The 16726-nt window shown below is 36.3% G+C and overlaps 1 protein-coding gene across 2 annotated transcripts in view; it reads left to right on the forward strand.

Moving 5' to 3' along the window:
- abca2 (ATP-binding cassette, sub-family A (ABC1), member 2) overlaps positions 1-16726 on the forward strand; it is a 61921-nt gene that overhangs the window by 998 nt on the left and 44197 nt on the right. The gene's annotated exons all lie outside the window — the stretch shown is intronic.

The following is a 16726-nucleotide window of genomic DNA, read 5'->3' on the forward strand; positions in this document are numbered from 1 at the left end:
ATGTATTGAGGAAGAAAAAATATATATCAGATGTACTTAAACAAATATGGGATATGCAAAAACTATGTTTTATGACATGTCACTGGCCTTGACTGTAAGGAAATATGATCCTGGTGCATCAAGGACTGAAATACTGTACAGCAGTCTTACACCAGACGACAAAACACTATTCTTATTAAAACAAAGTAGTTCTGTAATTTTTATCTACACATGGCTAACTTTTGAATGTCTGTAGGAGTAGAGTAACCTTTATTTTTATCCTTGGAGGAGAAAATGCAATGTTGCAGCACCAAAATACTGTATCTGGGCTTAGTTGCAACAAATCCCCTAAGTTCAGAAAACACCTTTATATAAATACCCAAATGTATTGGGTATTTTTACCTACAGTATTTGCATCTGGCTGCAGGGGAAAAGGACAATTTCAGTATATAGTGGGATCCAAAAGTCTGAAACCACCTTAAAATGTGGTATTTTGATTTTCAGATCAAATTTTATGTAGAATTTTTTTATTCTCTTAATAAGAATGCTTGCTATATAATTTGTAATGGTGTTTTTTTTTTGTATGTATAAATGCAAAATAGATACATTTTTATTGGAGGAAACATTACAATGTAATAAAAATATAACATCAAAATAGAGTACTGAAAAATGTTCATTGTGTATATTTGTAACATTCATTTAGTGACAAGTTAATTTAGATGTTTCATTTAAATATTGAATAATAGCATTAATATTTGAAAGCTATCTTAAGGCCATAATGATAATGATAAACATATAGTTAAAAAAAAAATCATTCTAAATCTAAAAGAATAGCAGAGTCCACGCCACAACTGTAACGACAATGGAGGAACAGCATTGTTGGAATCACATTTACAAATATTTTTTTCCAGCTTATGAGCAACAGAACCAATCAGCCAATCAGAATCTATCCTGCTTCAATGAGTTTGACAAAACTGCAGTGTGTGCTTATAGTGTTATGAATGGAACATAATTGTGCATTGGGGTGAATGGATATATGGTTATCATTAGCTATCTTTATAGTTATCGTTCTTTATGTGAACGCACCTTTAAAGCAAACTGTTTCATAATTTGAAGTTTCTGGGCGTAATATAGCACTCTAAATATTTATATAAGGCCAGGCCATTTTAATTTTTTTATTGTATGACTAAGTGTAGCAGCATTTTAAGAATGCTTGTAAGTTAAAGGGCTGGTTTTTCTAGGCTTGATTGTGTTTATGGGGTGCCGTCTAACATGTGTTAATGCTTTTTTCTGTTTTTTTAATGCATTATTTTTCACATAATTTACCTTTATTCCACACCGCTCTGTCCCTTCTACTATAAACGCGCTGATCATTTCCTGCTTTTATGAAGCCCCTCATCAGAAATACGCGATGGGCTCTGTTTGGTTTGCTAGTCCAGTGCGTTGTGATTGGCTAAACCGCCTCTAGTGCACGTCTAAGCGTTTTCTGCCCCTCACCTCAGCACAATGTGCTCCGATTGTATTGTAAACAATGGCGTCATCTATATTGCTTATCATTTAGAGCTCAGTTGAGACAAGGATATTTGTGAAGAGGATCACGCAGAACCTGTGCAAGCACGGCTCTTAGTGGTATGTTTTTTGTTTGTTGTTGTCTTAATATTTTAGATACACTGTTATTTGTAAATGCTACTGCTTCTGTTAGCTTTTAATATACAGTTATCCTGATTAAAGCTTTAATACAGTATAGCAACCGCATGCGCATCCATATATAACCAAAGTCTCTTAAAGACAAGTCATGTCACTCGGTGGCCATCTTTAAAATGCGTCTTGGGCAGTGCAGCTCCTATCTCTTTTAATGGGGAAACATCAAATTCTCCAAAACTGTTCTCTGAGATTAGGATTAAATTTTATATTTGAAATCACCAAAGAAATCTGACAACAGCTGTGTCATAAATGTTCTAACGTCAGCTCCAGATGATTTTACTGATTAGCGATTGGCTCTTTCATTCAGAAGGCGGGGCTTCCTGCGATTAAGCAACCATTTACATTTAATTATTTAGCAGACGCTTTTATCTAAAGCGCCTTACAAATGAGAACAATAGAATTAATAACACCAAACAGGCAATTAAGTACTTTTTTTTACCATATTGAGCGTTACATTTTTCTCCATTCAAAACTATACGAGTGACACGTCTTGGGTATTCTACAGTTTTTGATATAGCGCTGCTCATAGCTATTTAAAAATCAGTGAATAAATGGAACAGCTCATTGTTTGAGCTGGTGATCTGAATGAGAGATTGAGACAGACAGAGAGAGAGAGAGAGAGAGAGAGAGAGAGAGAGAGAGAGAGAGAGAGAGAGAGAGAGAGAGAGAGAGATGCAGGGCGATGTGAGGAACAGGATTGAGAACTGCTGCTATAGAACATTGATCTGAACCTTTGGGAACCATTAGAATTGTTAGAAGACAGAATCACAATTCTAATATGAATAGAGATTTTACATGCACCCCTATTTTTCTTTCTCTTCTCTAAAGCAGCACAGCATGGCCTCGTCCCCTATGTTGCATGTTCCCGGGGGCGGGGTTTGTCTGGAAGGATCTTGTTTTAGTCCCAACAAGCCGTTTTTGTAGGCATTAAACTGCCAGAATTTTAAAAGATCTCAGTTTGCATTGAACTCTCAGCGCTGAAACTTTGCAGATATTGCTTATGCTCAAACAGCAACAAAACACACGAACGTTAAAAAAAATTAAATCGCAATCAACCACCCCTTTAATCCTAATCTTTATCATATCAGCTTTCTGCTACTATGAAACCATATCTGGTATTGAACAGAAGTGGGCTCTCAAGAGCCCTGTCCTAACACTCAATTAGGAAATAAGCCACACTACTTTGAGCAGCGTTTTGACCTTGGGATGATACTTAATTACTAAGCATTGTTCCTATCTTTATAAGCCTGGCTGCACCATTATGTTATTTTTAGAAGCAGTAGCATTTTACAATAGCTCACGTTTGCAGCATACGTCAGGCTCCCTGGAGGTAAGGATCACCCCATCAAGAATAGTAACAGTTACGTCACTGGACCAGTTTGATAGATCTATTTCATAGGGAGTTTGAAGGCTTTGTAGATTGATGGGACCCTGGGAAGTGGCTAGTCAGCAAAAGGTTCAGCCCACTCTGTCCAGTGGATGCTAAATGAATGAGGTCCAGTGAGTTGAGCTCTCCACTGGCTGCCTGCCTTTATTGGTTACTCACTGCTGTTATGTCAGTGGTGAATGCTGTCAGCTCTTTGTCAAGAGTGTGTGTGGTTTGATGGTGTTGGAGTGCAGGTGTGTTCACATGTTTGTCAGAGATAGAGATGTTTTTGCTGATTCGATGATGTAGTTCTGAATTAATGGGCAGTTGATGGAGATGCAGACTTATGTTATGATATGTTGATTTTATGGTGAGGATGCAGTTATATTCAAAGAACTGTCATAAAATCCCTCACAGCAGCTAAATGATAGCTTGTTTGTCTCAGCTGTCTGAATCCCAGAGACATTTCTCTATATCCCAGTCACAATATATATAAGCATAAATGGCTCTCCAAATTATATAATATATTTGGTTATTTAGACTAGCATGTCTTCTTAATTGTTTAGTCAAAGGCTATAGAGGTTTCACTCGTATAGTTTTGAATGGGGAAAAATGCAACGATCAATATGGCAGCTGAATCGGAGGAAGCCCCGCCTTCTGAATGAAAGAGCCAATCGTTAATCAGTAAAGTCAGTGTGTCACTGCAGCTGCCGTTAGAAGTCCCGGTTGCTATAGATAGACAGCGTTCTGAGGCGTACACTCAGGACTGCAAATGCACACTGACTGATCTAGCCTGAATAATAAGCTTTTTAGAATGCTATTTGAGCAAACATTTATGACACAGTTGATATCAGATTTCTTTGGTGATTTCAAATATCAAATTTAAGCGCAAGCTTAGTGTACAGTTTTGTAGAATTTGATGTTTCCCCATTTTCAAAGAGATAGGAGCTGCACTTGCATTCCCAAGAGGCGTTTCAAAGATGGCCACTCAGTGACATGACTTGTCTTAAAGGGACTTTGGTTTAGTTTAAACTTGTTTTTTGGAAACATTTAATTTCATATTTGACATTGTGTTTCATTTAGTCAGTTGTTGGATCGATTCAGAGTGTTAATTTTTGAGATAAAGACATTTAATAAGAATCATCAAGACCATGTTTTCATGAATCATGGTTTGTTCTGTGTTGTGTTATGCCAGTAAGATTTTAAATTGCTGTTACAATTTGTATTATTATTTATTTTCGCTACATGTGCGACAATCTGGAACCCTGCTTAAACCCTCTTCCCCACTAGACTGGGTGCTTGTTTTTCTTTTTTAACAAAGCGATATTTCCACTTCCTGCCCCATCATAAAAAAAATAAAAATTCCACATTTCATAGTCTGTGCTATGGACTGTATTACCTGTTTGAAGGTTAGATGAACATTAACCCAAAATTGGTCTTTTAATGCCCCGGTTGCCTTTACCTTATGCCAAGTGCAACACAGGCTGACCTACTTCCTGTGAGCTTCAAGCCCTGAACAATTGGTTGAAGCAGGGATGGGCGAAACTGTCTGCGTATCTATGGAGACAGAGATCGAAAGAGAGAGAAAGAGAGAGATGGATAAAGTAAGAGAAAGAGTCAAGACAGACAGCAGTCTGATAACAGGACAGTCATCAAGAGAGCAAGTTATTGTAATGGCAGCTGTCTGAATTATGCATGCTGACTGTATGTTAATGGAATCACAGTATGTGTTCTGTGAGCTGGTTTTATGCCGTGATCTCACTAGTAGAAATGCAGATACGCATACCATCATTAAAAATTCAGTTTATGAATTTGGGGATTATGGTATAGGCAATTTCTTTCCATTAGGAACAGCTACTAAAATGCAGTCTAAATGTGGGCTCAAATTTTTGATGACATCATAGATTTGTGCTAACTGTTTAGCCTTTATGCCAGACATTAAGCATTTTAAAACAATGTAAATATGCCATTTACTGAGTAGCAATACAGAAAACACTGTTCCTTTTACATTAGTTGCTTTCAGTGCTGTGAGAAATAACAGAGGACATCAGTGGTCCTTTAGTTTGTCACACATGTAATCTGAGTTTGGCTAACTATACAGGGTTCCATTTTTGTGAAGAAAATTAAATGGGAAGATCCATGAGAAGTATTAAGTGTTTAAAGATAGTTGATCCAGCAATAAAGTTATGCTGCACTAGCGAGCCCCTTTTGAGATTAAGCCTGCGTCAGTGAAAGACTAATCATATATGCAAGCACAAAATGATTTAACTACTTTAAAAGGAAGTTAATTGAGAAGCAGTATGTTTTTGAGATCCATTAGATTGTAATTAGAAATGACGTTGTGGAATGTGTTGTAATGTGGCGATATGGCAGCAGAGTATTCATGGTCCTTGTATGGATATTTTTTTTACTACTTTTAATTATTTCTTTTTTCTTTATTAATTTCTGCAATTAATTAACCCAACTTGCCCAAAACTCCATTCTTACTTTGGTTTGTACATCATTTTAAAGGTTAGTTCACTTACATGATAAAAATGTCCTGATAATTTACTCACCCCCATTGTCATCCAAGATGTTCATGTCTTTCTTTCTTCAGTGAAAAATAAATTAAGGTTCATTGTAGGTTCATTGCTGTTTCAGTGCCTCTTCAAAGGGCTCTACACAATACCAGTCAAGGAATAAGGGTCTTATCTAGCGAAATGGCCATTTTCGGAAAAATAAAAATGTATATAATTTTTAACCATCTTGCACTAGCCCGACCTCATGTTTAACGTAATCATGTTGGAAAGGTCACGCGTAGGCAGACGTACTTACCCAGTATTTTACAAAGCGAACGTGCAAAGGAAGTCAAATGCTTTACAAAAAAAGTAAAACGATGTTGGACGATTTTGAAGTTGAAGGAGAAAATGAGATGGAGTTTTTCACCCTTCCTTCTTAAACCAAAGTACACCGGCAAAGAGATAACAATGCGTGACCTTTCCAGTGTGATTATGTAATGTGTGAAGTTGCACATGCGCATTGCAGAGCTAGTGGGAGATGAGCATTTGTGGTTAAAAAATTTATATAATTTTTTTTTTTTTTTTCAGAAAATGACCAATCGTTTCACTTGATAAGACCCTTATTCCTTGTTTGGGATCATGTAGAGCCCTTTGAAGCCGCATTGAAGTTGCAGTTTGGATCTTAACCCATTGAAGACTACTATATGGAGCAAAATTTATGCAGAACCAAAGCCTCCCACCTTCCATAAAACTTTAGCATGGTGATTTTGATTACTTCTGAGCACTGATACACTTTTAAAAAATGTATCATGGATCTTGTAATTTTAATTTAAAAAAATGAATGTGATAATTAAAAATAATGTGTAGATTTCATTAAAAGAAATTGTGATTCAGTGTTGTATAGAAAATATTGAGGACCTTTTACTAATAAAGCCAAGAGATGCGTTTTCCTCTTTTCTTTTCTTTTTTTTAAAGGAAACTTTAGCAGTTTTGGAGCTTGAATTGAGGAACTGATTAAACAAAAAAATAAATAAATAAAAAAAATAAGGAAAGAAGGCTACCTATCAATCTTAAGAGAATTGTCTCTATTTTGCAGTTTTATTTTAGAGGTGATTGTTAGTTCCCAGCATGCTTTTGCATCTGGCTGGATACGTAGAGTACATTTTTTTTTTTTGCATATCTATTAATGTTTAATGTTCAGTTATGTTTCTGTTACACTGAAGTTTCCATTGCACAGGGCAATCGTTACCATTGTGCAGAAGAGTAGAGCTTATGGTTATGGATACTACTCCTCCTAAGGCATTAAGCCTTAGTGCAGTACTTTCCAGTATTTCTCAAGTATTTTCCTACTTGAACTATTTGGCTGTATACAGTCTTTTAAATAAATAAATGATAGTGGTGGAAATTATGATTCTTTTTAGAGATTCGTTCATTTTCAGTTCGTTCACCAAAATGATTCGTTCAGAATCGTTCACTGATTCGTTCAGTGACCATTTCTTCGTATTACACAAAATAAGCCAGCAGATGGCAAAAAAAAGAGTGTATTATGTGTTATGTCTTAAGTCAACGAACGTATTCACTTGTTACAAAAACTGATCTGGCTTTATTAAAATGTGTTAATAATCACATTCAATATATAAAGTCTAATTAAGTTTTTCAGATGAACAAAGCACAAGGTTTTCTTGCCTAATTAGCATTTTAATTGTTTGGTCAGACAGTTTGTATATTATATATTCACATTCATAAATCGGGGATTAAACGTGGAGTTGCTAAATATCAAAACAAGCGTATGTGCACAGTACAGTACTTAACTGCGCTGTGCATTTTCGCGAGATTGACATGCTAAATGGCAGACTAACCCGGTTTACTCTCATTCATTTCGTTCACAAACGAGATAAGCTATGTGCCAGTTCATTTCATTCACGAACGACATGTATCAGCTCATTCAACTCATTCACGAACGACATGTGTATCAGTTCAGTCATTTCATTCAAGAACGACATGTATCAGCTCATTCAACTCATTCACGAACGACATGTGTATCAGTTCAGTCATTTCATTCAAGAACGACATGTATAAGCTCATTCAACTCATTCACGAATGACATGGGTACCAGTTCAGTCATTTCGTTCACGAACGATAAGATCTCCAGATCTAGTTCAGACTCATATGAAACTCGTTCATTAAGGGCGTATTCGTTCACTACATTCAACAAATCACATACTCTGTCACATCTCATACTCGAAGGCTATTGGCTCGAGGTTGAGTAATTCTTTGACAGGATGAAATGGTTGTTACCCGGTTCACTGAGCTGCGCATGCGCTGCTTATAGCGCCGCGCTGCTGTGGAGGGAGGAACTTCACTGAACGAGAAGTACGAGTCAGTGGATTACGTGAACGAGAACGATTTGTTCACCTAAAAGATTTGTTCAAAAAGAACGATTCGTTCACGAACGACACATCACTAATAAATGAGCACATTTCACTAATTATATTAAATTCAATGTGTCATAGATTGATTACTAAATTTAGGAGATTTCACATGATTTATTCAGGTAGATTCCATAAAAAAATCAAGCCTAAAAAACTGCTCAAAAATATTGTGTAATATTGTTACCTTAATTCTTTTTAAGTAAATAGCGTGTTCCATTTTTTACAGTGTATGTGCAAATGTGTTAGTCATACATTTGCAAGAAGATTAATGTGATTAAATGGTTTGTGTGGGAGTGCGGCATACCAGTACAGTAAACAGACGTGCACAGTAACATTTACTACAGTAGGATGATTGTGTGACATGAATGCTGTGAACATTTTGTGTGATTATGGAGATTTGTGACTCATTCACCAGTTGCATAAAGAAAAAGTGGCATTAAGGATAGTATGGATGTTCATGGACAGTGTACTGTAGATCATAGTGATCTCGTCGGTAGAAAGCAGTGCTTTGGAGCAGTATTGTTGACTATCCGTCTGCTTGTGGAGTAAGTGGGGCACTGAAAGTTCCCCGTGTCCAGTGATGGTTGTCCTGCTAGCCCAGCATAGCTCAGGCAGCCTTCTGAATTATTGAGATCTCTCCGTACTACTGGGAGAAAAGCAGCACTAAAGGAAGATTGGATGAAATAAACATTAGATAGAGTAGAAAAGGAATGAGGGATAGAGTGACAGGAGGAAAGTACTGTAATGGTCAGCGGTTCTGGAGGAGCAAGATTTAGGTAGGAGAAAGTTGCTGGACGGAAGCGTCTTTTGTCAGTGCAGTGCTGACAAGCAGTCAGTGACGTGATTGCTGGAGCGAGAGAGGACTGTAAAGAGGACAGGTAGGGCAGTGTGTTAAATGAGGATCCAGTGAGACAGTAGAGGTGTTAGAAAGAGTGTTTTAGGCAAAGGTGAAGAAGGCATAAGACAAGACAGAAATGAAATGAAGTGGGACAGGAAAGAGGGATTGTGGAGTACAGAGCTCAAGAGGCAATGAGTTATCCTTTATTTCGGCAACAAGATCAGATATAAAACCCTGACCTTTAAGCCTCTCATTGTGTGACTGGCTTAAATGAATGGCAATATGTGTCCGGAGTCAGGGACGGTCCCTCTGAAAAGATTATTATTGCAGCAGTGTTCACCTTGTAAAACCAAGCTCAGGCAGGGAGCCGTAAATTGGGGCAGAGAGAGAGAGATGGAGAGAACCTGGTTAGTTTTGGAGATAGATTTAAGTTTTCCACCAAAATAGTTCTGATTCTCTGAACTGAGTGTCTGTAAACTTAATGCAGAACCAGCCTGTATTTCCACTAACTTTAGAGCTGAACGATGACTTAACTGTCACTAAATACTGACAATGACATCTTTCATTTAAAATAAGTTTTGCGTGTTCTAGTTTGTTTTGTCTCAGTCTAATCCCTCGGGCTTGTGACTTCAGTGGTTCAGTGCAGAGACTTTTTGGCTTGTAATTGCCTTTTCTTAATTCTAAACATATAGAAGGATTCCATAATCAGACATGTCAACTTTGTGTTAATAATGAAGGGAATTAGCACAACCTAACAGGTTGATTTTAGGTGATATGTATGACCGTAGCTCAACCGTCAATGGAAGTTTAAGGAAGTTATGCACCATAGTTTAAAAATGTAATTTTATAGACATTTAAATCTCTGATGCACTAGTTACAGTAAAACGAAGTAAAAATGGTATAATAAAACAGTAAAAAGGAAGATTTTTTTTCTGTCACATGATCTACCCCACCTATAATTTTGATAATATTGAGACTTTTTTTTAAAGGAAGTACAATTACTTTACAGACTTTTGAAAATGGGCAATTGTTTTATATACTAAACATACTAAATATAAAAATGTCTTATAAAATAAAACCTTTTAAATATGTTTCCCTTTGAAAGGTTTTTGAACATGTCTGCTAGGTTAATGAGATATTTTTATCAAAAATATAAAATATTTTAGATATATAAAAATCACAGTTATCTTGTTTGACAGTTAATCATCACCCTCCAAAATTGATGAAAAAACACAGTTTCAACAACAATGCAGAGTCCCGACCCTTTTTCCTTTGCTTCATTTATCTTTTAAAAGCTTCAAAATGCTACTCTCTCACTGTCACCCACCCCAGTTCCTGGAAAGTGAGAGAAATGAATCAAAGCCGTCCATCAAACACTGTCATGGAAGCCTGTTATTGATCTGTTTTTGTATATGTGAGATTTTTATAATGGATATCAAGAGTTTATCTGTGCATGCAGCGTGTGTGTATGTGTGTGTGTGTGTGTGTGTGTGTGTGTGTGTGTGTGTAAGCCTACATGTTCTTTCCATATATGGCTCTTCTCCTAGTCCTGCTGTGTGAGTCACCTGTTTTCCGTTCTTTAAGTGTGGATCTGTTTACTTTTGTTGTGTAAGTGTGGGAATGTATTTAATAAAAAAACAACAACAACAGACTACTTTTTTTCCTTTAACAGTTTAAGTATCAGTATCTAAACTTTAAAACTATCTTCAAATGAATTCTTATCTTAATTGTGATTGAGTTTTTGCTTATATCAAAGAGAAAACTGCATCATTATTCCTTTTACGTGCCCTATTGTATCCACCATGGGGAGTGTGAACTCTGCGACTGCCCTCTCCACTCATTCTCAAGAACACTTGATCTCAGTTTCTCTTTTCCCACAGCTCAACTGCTCTTTCAACTGTTTTCTTCCTTTCTTCTTCCTGCTCTCTCATTCTGTCTGTCTCCTCCTCGCCCTCCTCAGGAGGAATGATGGCGTGTGTTCTTATTGAAATGAGGTGCAAATGCTCTCAGCCTGAGCTAATTTTGTCCTCATGTATAAAGCAATTCATGAAATATTTACCACTTTGCTAAACATGAAATATTAATCTATTATAAATGTTCCTTTTCACCTTAATTTTGTGTTTTGTCATGCAAAGACCTCTGAGACAATAAGATAATTACATCATTAGAAAGACAGAATTGTGCTTCACAGTCTTGACCAATCAAATGTTTCTCTGATGCCAATGATTCATGATATTCCTGGCTTATTTACAATTCTTCTGGCTACTTAAGTATAAATTTTCTTTCTGTGCTTTTCTCTGTAGAGGATATTTATGTGCCAAGATGTTCTCCTTTCACAGCCCTGCACTAAGAAATAGGGAGAACAGAGGAAAAGAAGACTGCAGTTTCCCTTTAACTAAGCCAGATGCTAATTGAACACTGAATGGAATTAGTGGAGGGAGAGCGAGAGAAAAACTGAAGGAGGGAGATTACGGAGTCAGAAAATAGAGAAATGTTATATGGAGGACAGTCTGCTTTCAAGGGTTTGTAACTGATCCTGTGTTCTTGGATCGACATTCAGTATCCTGGTTGTAAGATGATACATTTTCTCAGGAGAGCATAATGGTAAACGCCTAAGAACACCAAGGCTGCATCATTAAAAATATAGTTAAAAATAGTAATATTGTGAAAGCTTATTACAATTTAAAATAACTGTCTGTATTCTATTTTAATATATTCTAAAATGTAATTTATGCCTGTGATGGCTAAACTGAATTTGCGGCTCTTTTGGCAAGTTTCTATTGTAACAGCAACTTTATGATTATGGATATAGTGTAGTTCTTCATTCGAAATTTGACAATAAGAACATGCTTTTCTTTAAAAGAACGAAGTTGAAATCCTTCTTCTTTACTCTCAAAGCTCATGGTACTGTAGGTTCATATTGAGAGGTTCATTGTCAACTGTTTCTGAGCAGGTTTTTTTACTTCCAAAACCTGACTGTTGTGCTCTATTCTGGTATTCCAGGTCAGTTGTATCTCATATGCCACCATTCAAAGAAACGATGCTGCATTAAGTGAGATACTCCTCTAATTAGGCTTACCTTTCTGTGGCATGAGGTCTAATTTGTGCCTATGACAGCTGCTTTCTTCACTGCTGTATCCTTCATGCGCTTACAGCGTGGGAAACAATGCGGTTGACTTCCCATGGGCAATGAATGATAGTTAGATCTGTCTTCTGCTGTCAGCAAACTACAGAGATGTCCTGGACATTGTTAATTTTTGTGATTAGATAGGTCATTCTATGTAAGAAATGTATCCTACATGGAGCAATACAGAATCAAAATCAGAAGTTTTGTTGAGAATCTTCTTTACTTTAGCCTGTGACCTTTAATTGTTTCAAAATGGCAATAAGATTGGGTGAATTGCTGTTGTTTTCATTGTGAAGACCGACTGAACGATTGCACTCATTATTACAGTGCAGCCTATGCTCTGTGAGGCATAGAGCCGTTAGCATAAACATGCTAACTACTCCATTTACTGAAGGAAAAGGAGTTTTTGAAACTCTTCTGCCCTCCAAGAGACTCCTATTCTACATGAGGCAATCTTGAATTCTGCCTGATAGAGGGATTATCTCCCTCCCTCAGTGGCGTTGAAGGATGTGAAGGATGAAAGACTGTGATTAGGGACAACGGGAGACTGAAGCAGTCTGCAATCTCAAGAATGCAGTGTGGGAGAGACTAGGACAGACTTTTGTTTTACACGGAAATGAGGCCTTGAATTGGAGAAGGAGAAAGAAGAGAACCGAGAATTGCTTGTATTGAAAAACTGTGACAGAATAAGGATGAAGAAACTAAAGGGATGTTTGGCAGAGAGATGGGGATGAGATTCCACTGACATTCCCTCTTCTTTCTGTCTTTGTGTACAGTGCTTGAGTGACAGTGTTGGGGAAGATACTTTGAAACCGTAGCTTGCTAAGCTACTTATTATAAAAAAAAGTACTGACGTAAAAAGTAGTTTAACACACCACGTTCCTTTAGAAGTAGTGTAACTACATTAAAGATATTTAAAGGGATAGTTCACCCAAAAATTAAAATCTTTCATCTTGGGTCTTTCCTTACCTGTACGACATTCTTCTGCAGATACTTTGAAGAATACTTGTAACCAAACAGTTTCAGTTACCCTTGTCTTATATTGACACAAAACAGTGTGAAATTTCTCAAAATATCTCTTTTTCCATTGAGGTTTGGAAGAACATTAGGGAGTAAATGGTGGCAGAGTTGTAATTTCTGGGTGAACTATCTCTTTAAGAGGGGAGTGTCCTTAAGAATGCTGTGTGGGGATTTGGGAGCAACTAGAATGAATCAGTGAATTGGCTTTTTAAACTGGTTTATTGAAATGAACAGTCCCAATGAAGCTCAGTTTGCTAAAATGAGCTGGATTTCCCAGAGTGTTAAATTATTGCCTCAGCTCATTTTTGCTACAGTTACTTCTTGGAAAAACGTCTAGTTTCTGAAATAAGCTATTATAGACTATATTGAAAACAGACAATTATGTTCATGCTAATGAAAAATTGAATTATGTTATAAGTACTGACAAACCTGCTTTTGTTTATTCTCAATTAGAGAGCAGTGGCACTCTTTCTTGTTCCTTTTATTAATTTGAATATTTCATATATCTAAATAGTATGCTTTTCTGTCTTCTGTTATTTAAATGTTTTTTCCCACTTTTACACCATAGTCCTCTATTAGTTTTTCTCCATATTGTTTGCTTTCTCTCCAGTTCTTTTTATGAGTTAAATTTGATTGAACTGCAGTAAACAAAGGAAGCCTAGAAAGTGTGGAGTTGTTTCAGCAGATGAGTGTATTTAGGTTAGGAGGTTGATTCTCAGTCAGGTCTGCAGTAGATTACAGCTGCTGTGTCATCTGCGGGCTTCGGGCCTTGAGCTCCGGTAAGCGTTACATGGCTATTCATCCTCTTCAGGCCGTGCATTATTCATGATTGGATTGACATGCTGTCCTTTCGCCCCTAATCGCTCTCTCCGTGGCACAGTCAGGTTCTGTAGTCCGTTTTTTTTTCTAGACAATATGCCCTTTCTCAACCTTACACCTGTCTTGGTACAAAACCCTGAACGCCCACTGGAATTTCATGAAATTAACAGCGCTGTTATTACCTCGCTAGTGAGAAATGTCATGTGTAGACTTTAAGACTGATAAAGTCGTCAGGGCAGCGCTGACAACACCTTTTTGTGCCAACTGCGTGACCGTTATTACTGTTAACTATGCAAAGTGATATGGAACTGTAATGCGGTCAGGAGAGCTGCCTGGAACTACATTCGCCGTGTGTTTCCCAGAAAAGAATTGCACACCTCAGAACATTCGTCAGCCAATCAGATTCAAGCATTCAACGGCCCCGGAGTATAACCGCAATTATTATATGATGCAATCACACATGTGCCAATATTTGTTAGTTCTGTATGTTGTTTCAGGGTTAGCATCATCTGAGGTGATGATGCATTTGATCAGATACAACTGCAGCCACAATTTAAGAGATACATTATTCGAATGCTTGGCAAAAGAGATGTGTTTTTAATCTAGATTTAAACCGAAAGAGTGTGTCTGAACCCCGAACATTATCAGGAAGGCTATTCCAGAGTTTAGGAGACAAATGCGAAAAAGCTCTACCTCCTTTAGTGGACTTTGCTATCCTAGGAACGACCAAAAGTCCAGCGTTTTGTGACCTTAGGGAGTGTGATGGGTTGAAGCGTGGTAGAAGACTAGTTAGGTACGCAGGAGCTAAACCATTTAGGGCCTTATAGGTAAGTAATGATAATTTGTAACTGATACGGAACTTAATAGGTAGCCAGTGCAGAGACTGTAAAATTCGGGTAATATGATCATATTTTCTTGACCTGGTAAGGACTCTAGCCCCTGCATTTTGGACTAGAAACTCATACAATTTGCACATGTATGTATTTATTTCTTATTTGGAGAAAACTGTGATATTTGGATGCAGTTTTTTTTGTTTGCATGTTATTGCTCCCACACCTTGCTATTTATTCAACTACAAAAAAAAAAAAAAAAAATATATATATATAATAATATTAATAATAATAATAATAAATTATATTTATATCCCCCCTATTCATTTTAGTGTTTAGCAAGGTTAACTACACATGAATGTTATGTAATTTTGTGCTTCAATTAGCATATTAGCTTACAACAAACTGTGATTAGCTAAATATTTAGTCTGGTTTTGAAGAGAATTTGTTATATTAAAACGTACATATTTTGAAAATAATAATCACTTCTGGCATATTTTTTGCCAACAGAGTGGACATGTTAAGCTTTGGCAAAGCAAGTAAGCAAACTCATACGAAGAAAATGTCAATTGAAAAGTCACCAACTTATTCACCTCAGCCATTGAAATTCCTGCCACTGAAGAGAGGAAAAATCTGTTGTCCTGATGTTACTAAAGGGGATGGCCTTTTCTTAAATGGGCGGATTGCCCAATATGACAGGGTGGAAAACCATTCAAGGGACATGGACAAACTCTTCTTTTTTATTAAATAAAAATAGTTTTTATCACCAAATTATCAATGCACACAAATGGACTAATCTTTTAGTTGACAAAATATTAATAGGAAAACAAAATTTTTAAATTGTATGATCTGAAAATATTTTACTGCCTTTCAAATTTAATGAGCAAAGCATGGGACAGACATAGCAAAATAACACGTATCCTCTTACACAAAACTTAAAACATCTAGAAAATATATCTAAAGAGCAGAGTAATGCTTTTGTTATTAATATAAAATCTTAGCCTAATATAACACCGCACCCCACTTCATAGTAATTTTTATGTTAAGTCATCATGACAAATTAGTCATTTATGTACAGGACACCAAAAGGCACCCTTTTTAATTCACTATTTCATGCTGTCTTGGTCCATTTTCCCTCACACGGTTTAAAATGTGTGACTTCAAGCTGTCAAGTTTTATTTTATGTGTTATAATTTATTACAGTACATAGTTTCAAAACAGCTTCACAGTAATAAACAAGGAATAGTAATATTAATGTTGAAATTTCTTTGTTTCAGATGTAAAGCAGCTTTAAAAAGACTTTAGTGTCATTAATAATCCCTGTTTAGTTCAATGTTCATTCAGTGTAGTTCAATAACAGTGTGAATTGGTTATGAAGCAAACAAAGTTCAACAAAAAGCAGCTCTGCACAGTAGATAATAGTATCTATAGTAATCTTAAATCAGTCCACTGTTGATTCAGTTTGATAGTGCAAAGTTCATGTAATTATGCAACAAAGATTAATTCAGCTAAGCATAAGCAGCTCAACAGAATGCAATAGTGTTGTAATTCAGCCCAAGTCATTTCAGAGTTGATTCAGTTCAGGTCAGTAGCAGCGTTGATGGTGCAAAACTAATTAGATTTAGCTATAAAACAACTCTAGAGAAAAGTTGTTATTGATCCAGCCAACTTAGTATTATTTCTGAAAAGTATTAACTTATCTCTTTATTTGTAAAAGAAAAGAAAAAAAAAAGAAAAAGAAAAAATATATATATATGTATGTATCATCTTAAATATCCCTGTAGAAATATACTAAATATGACAAAATATGCTAGATATTACTGGGTATAGTGATTTTTGTTTACTTAAATAGAATCTGTGCATGAAGATCCCTCGCGACAAGAAGCACAGTAAATTAAGCCCTACAATATTCATATTCTTATTAATTCTATACTAAATGTCTTAGATGTTCATTAAACTGTTATTTGTATTGTGGTGTATTATCTTGTTTTATGGTTGAGCTGAGAGACGGAAAGCTGTTATAAAGCTAGTCAACAAATATAAAAGATGCCACCCACCACTGACCTGTACTTAACCCTTCCTCTTCTCTCTCTCTCTCTCTCTCTCTCTCTCT

The sequence above is a fragment of the Carassius carassius genome, chromosome 5 (assembly GCF_963082965.1).
Source record: "Carassius carassius chromosome 5, fCarCar2.1, whole genome shotgun sequence".
Taxonomy (NCBI): Eukaryota; Metazoa; Chordata; class Actinopteri; order Cypriniformes; family Cyprinidae; genus Carassius; species Carassius carassius.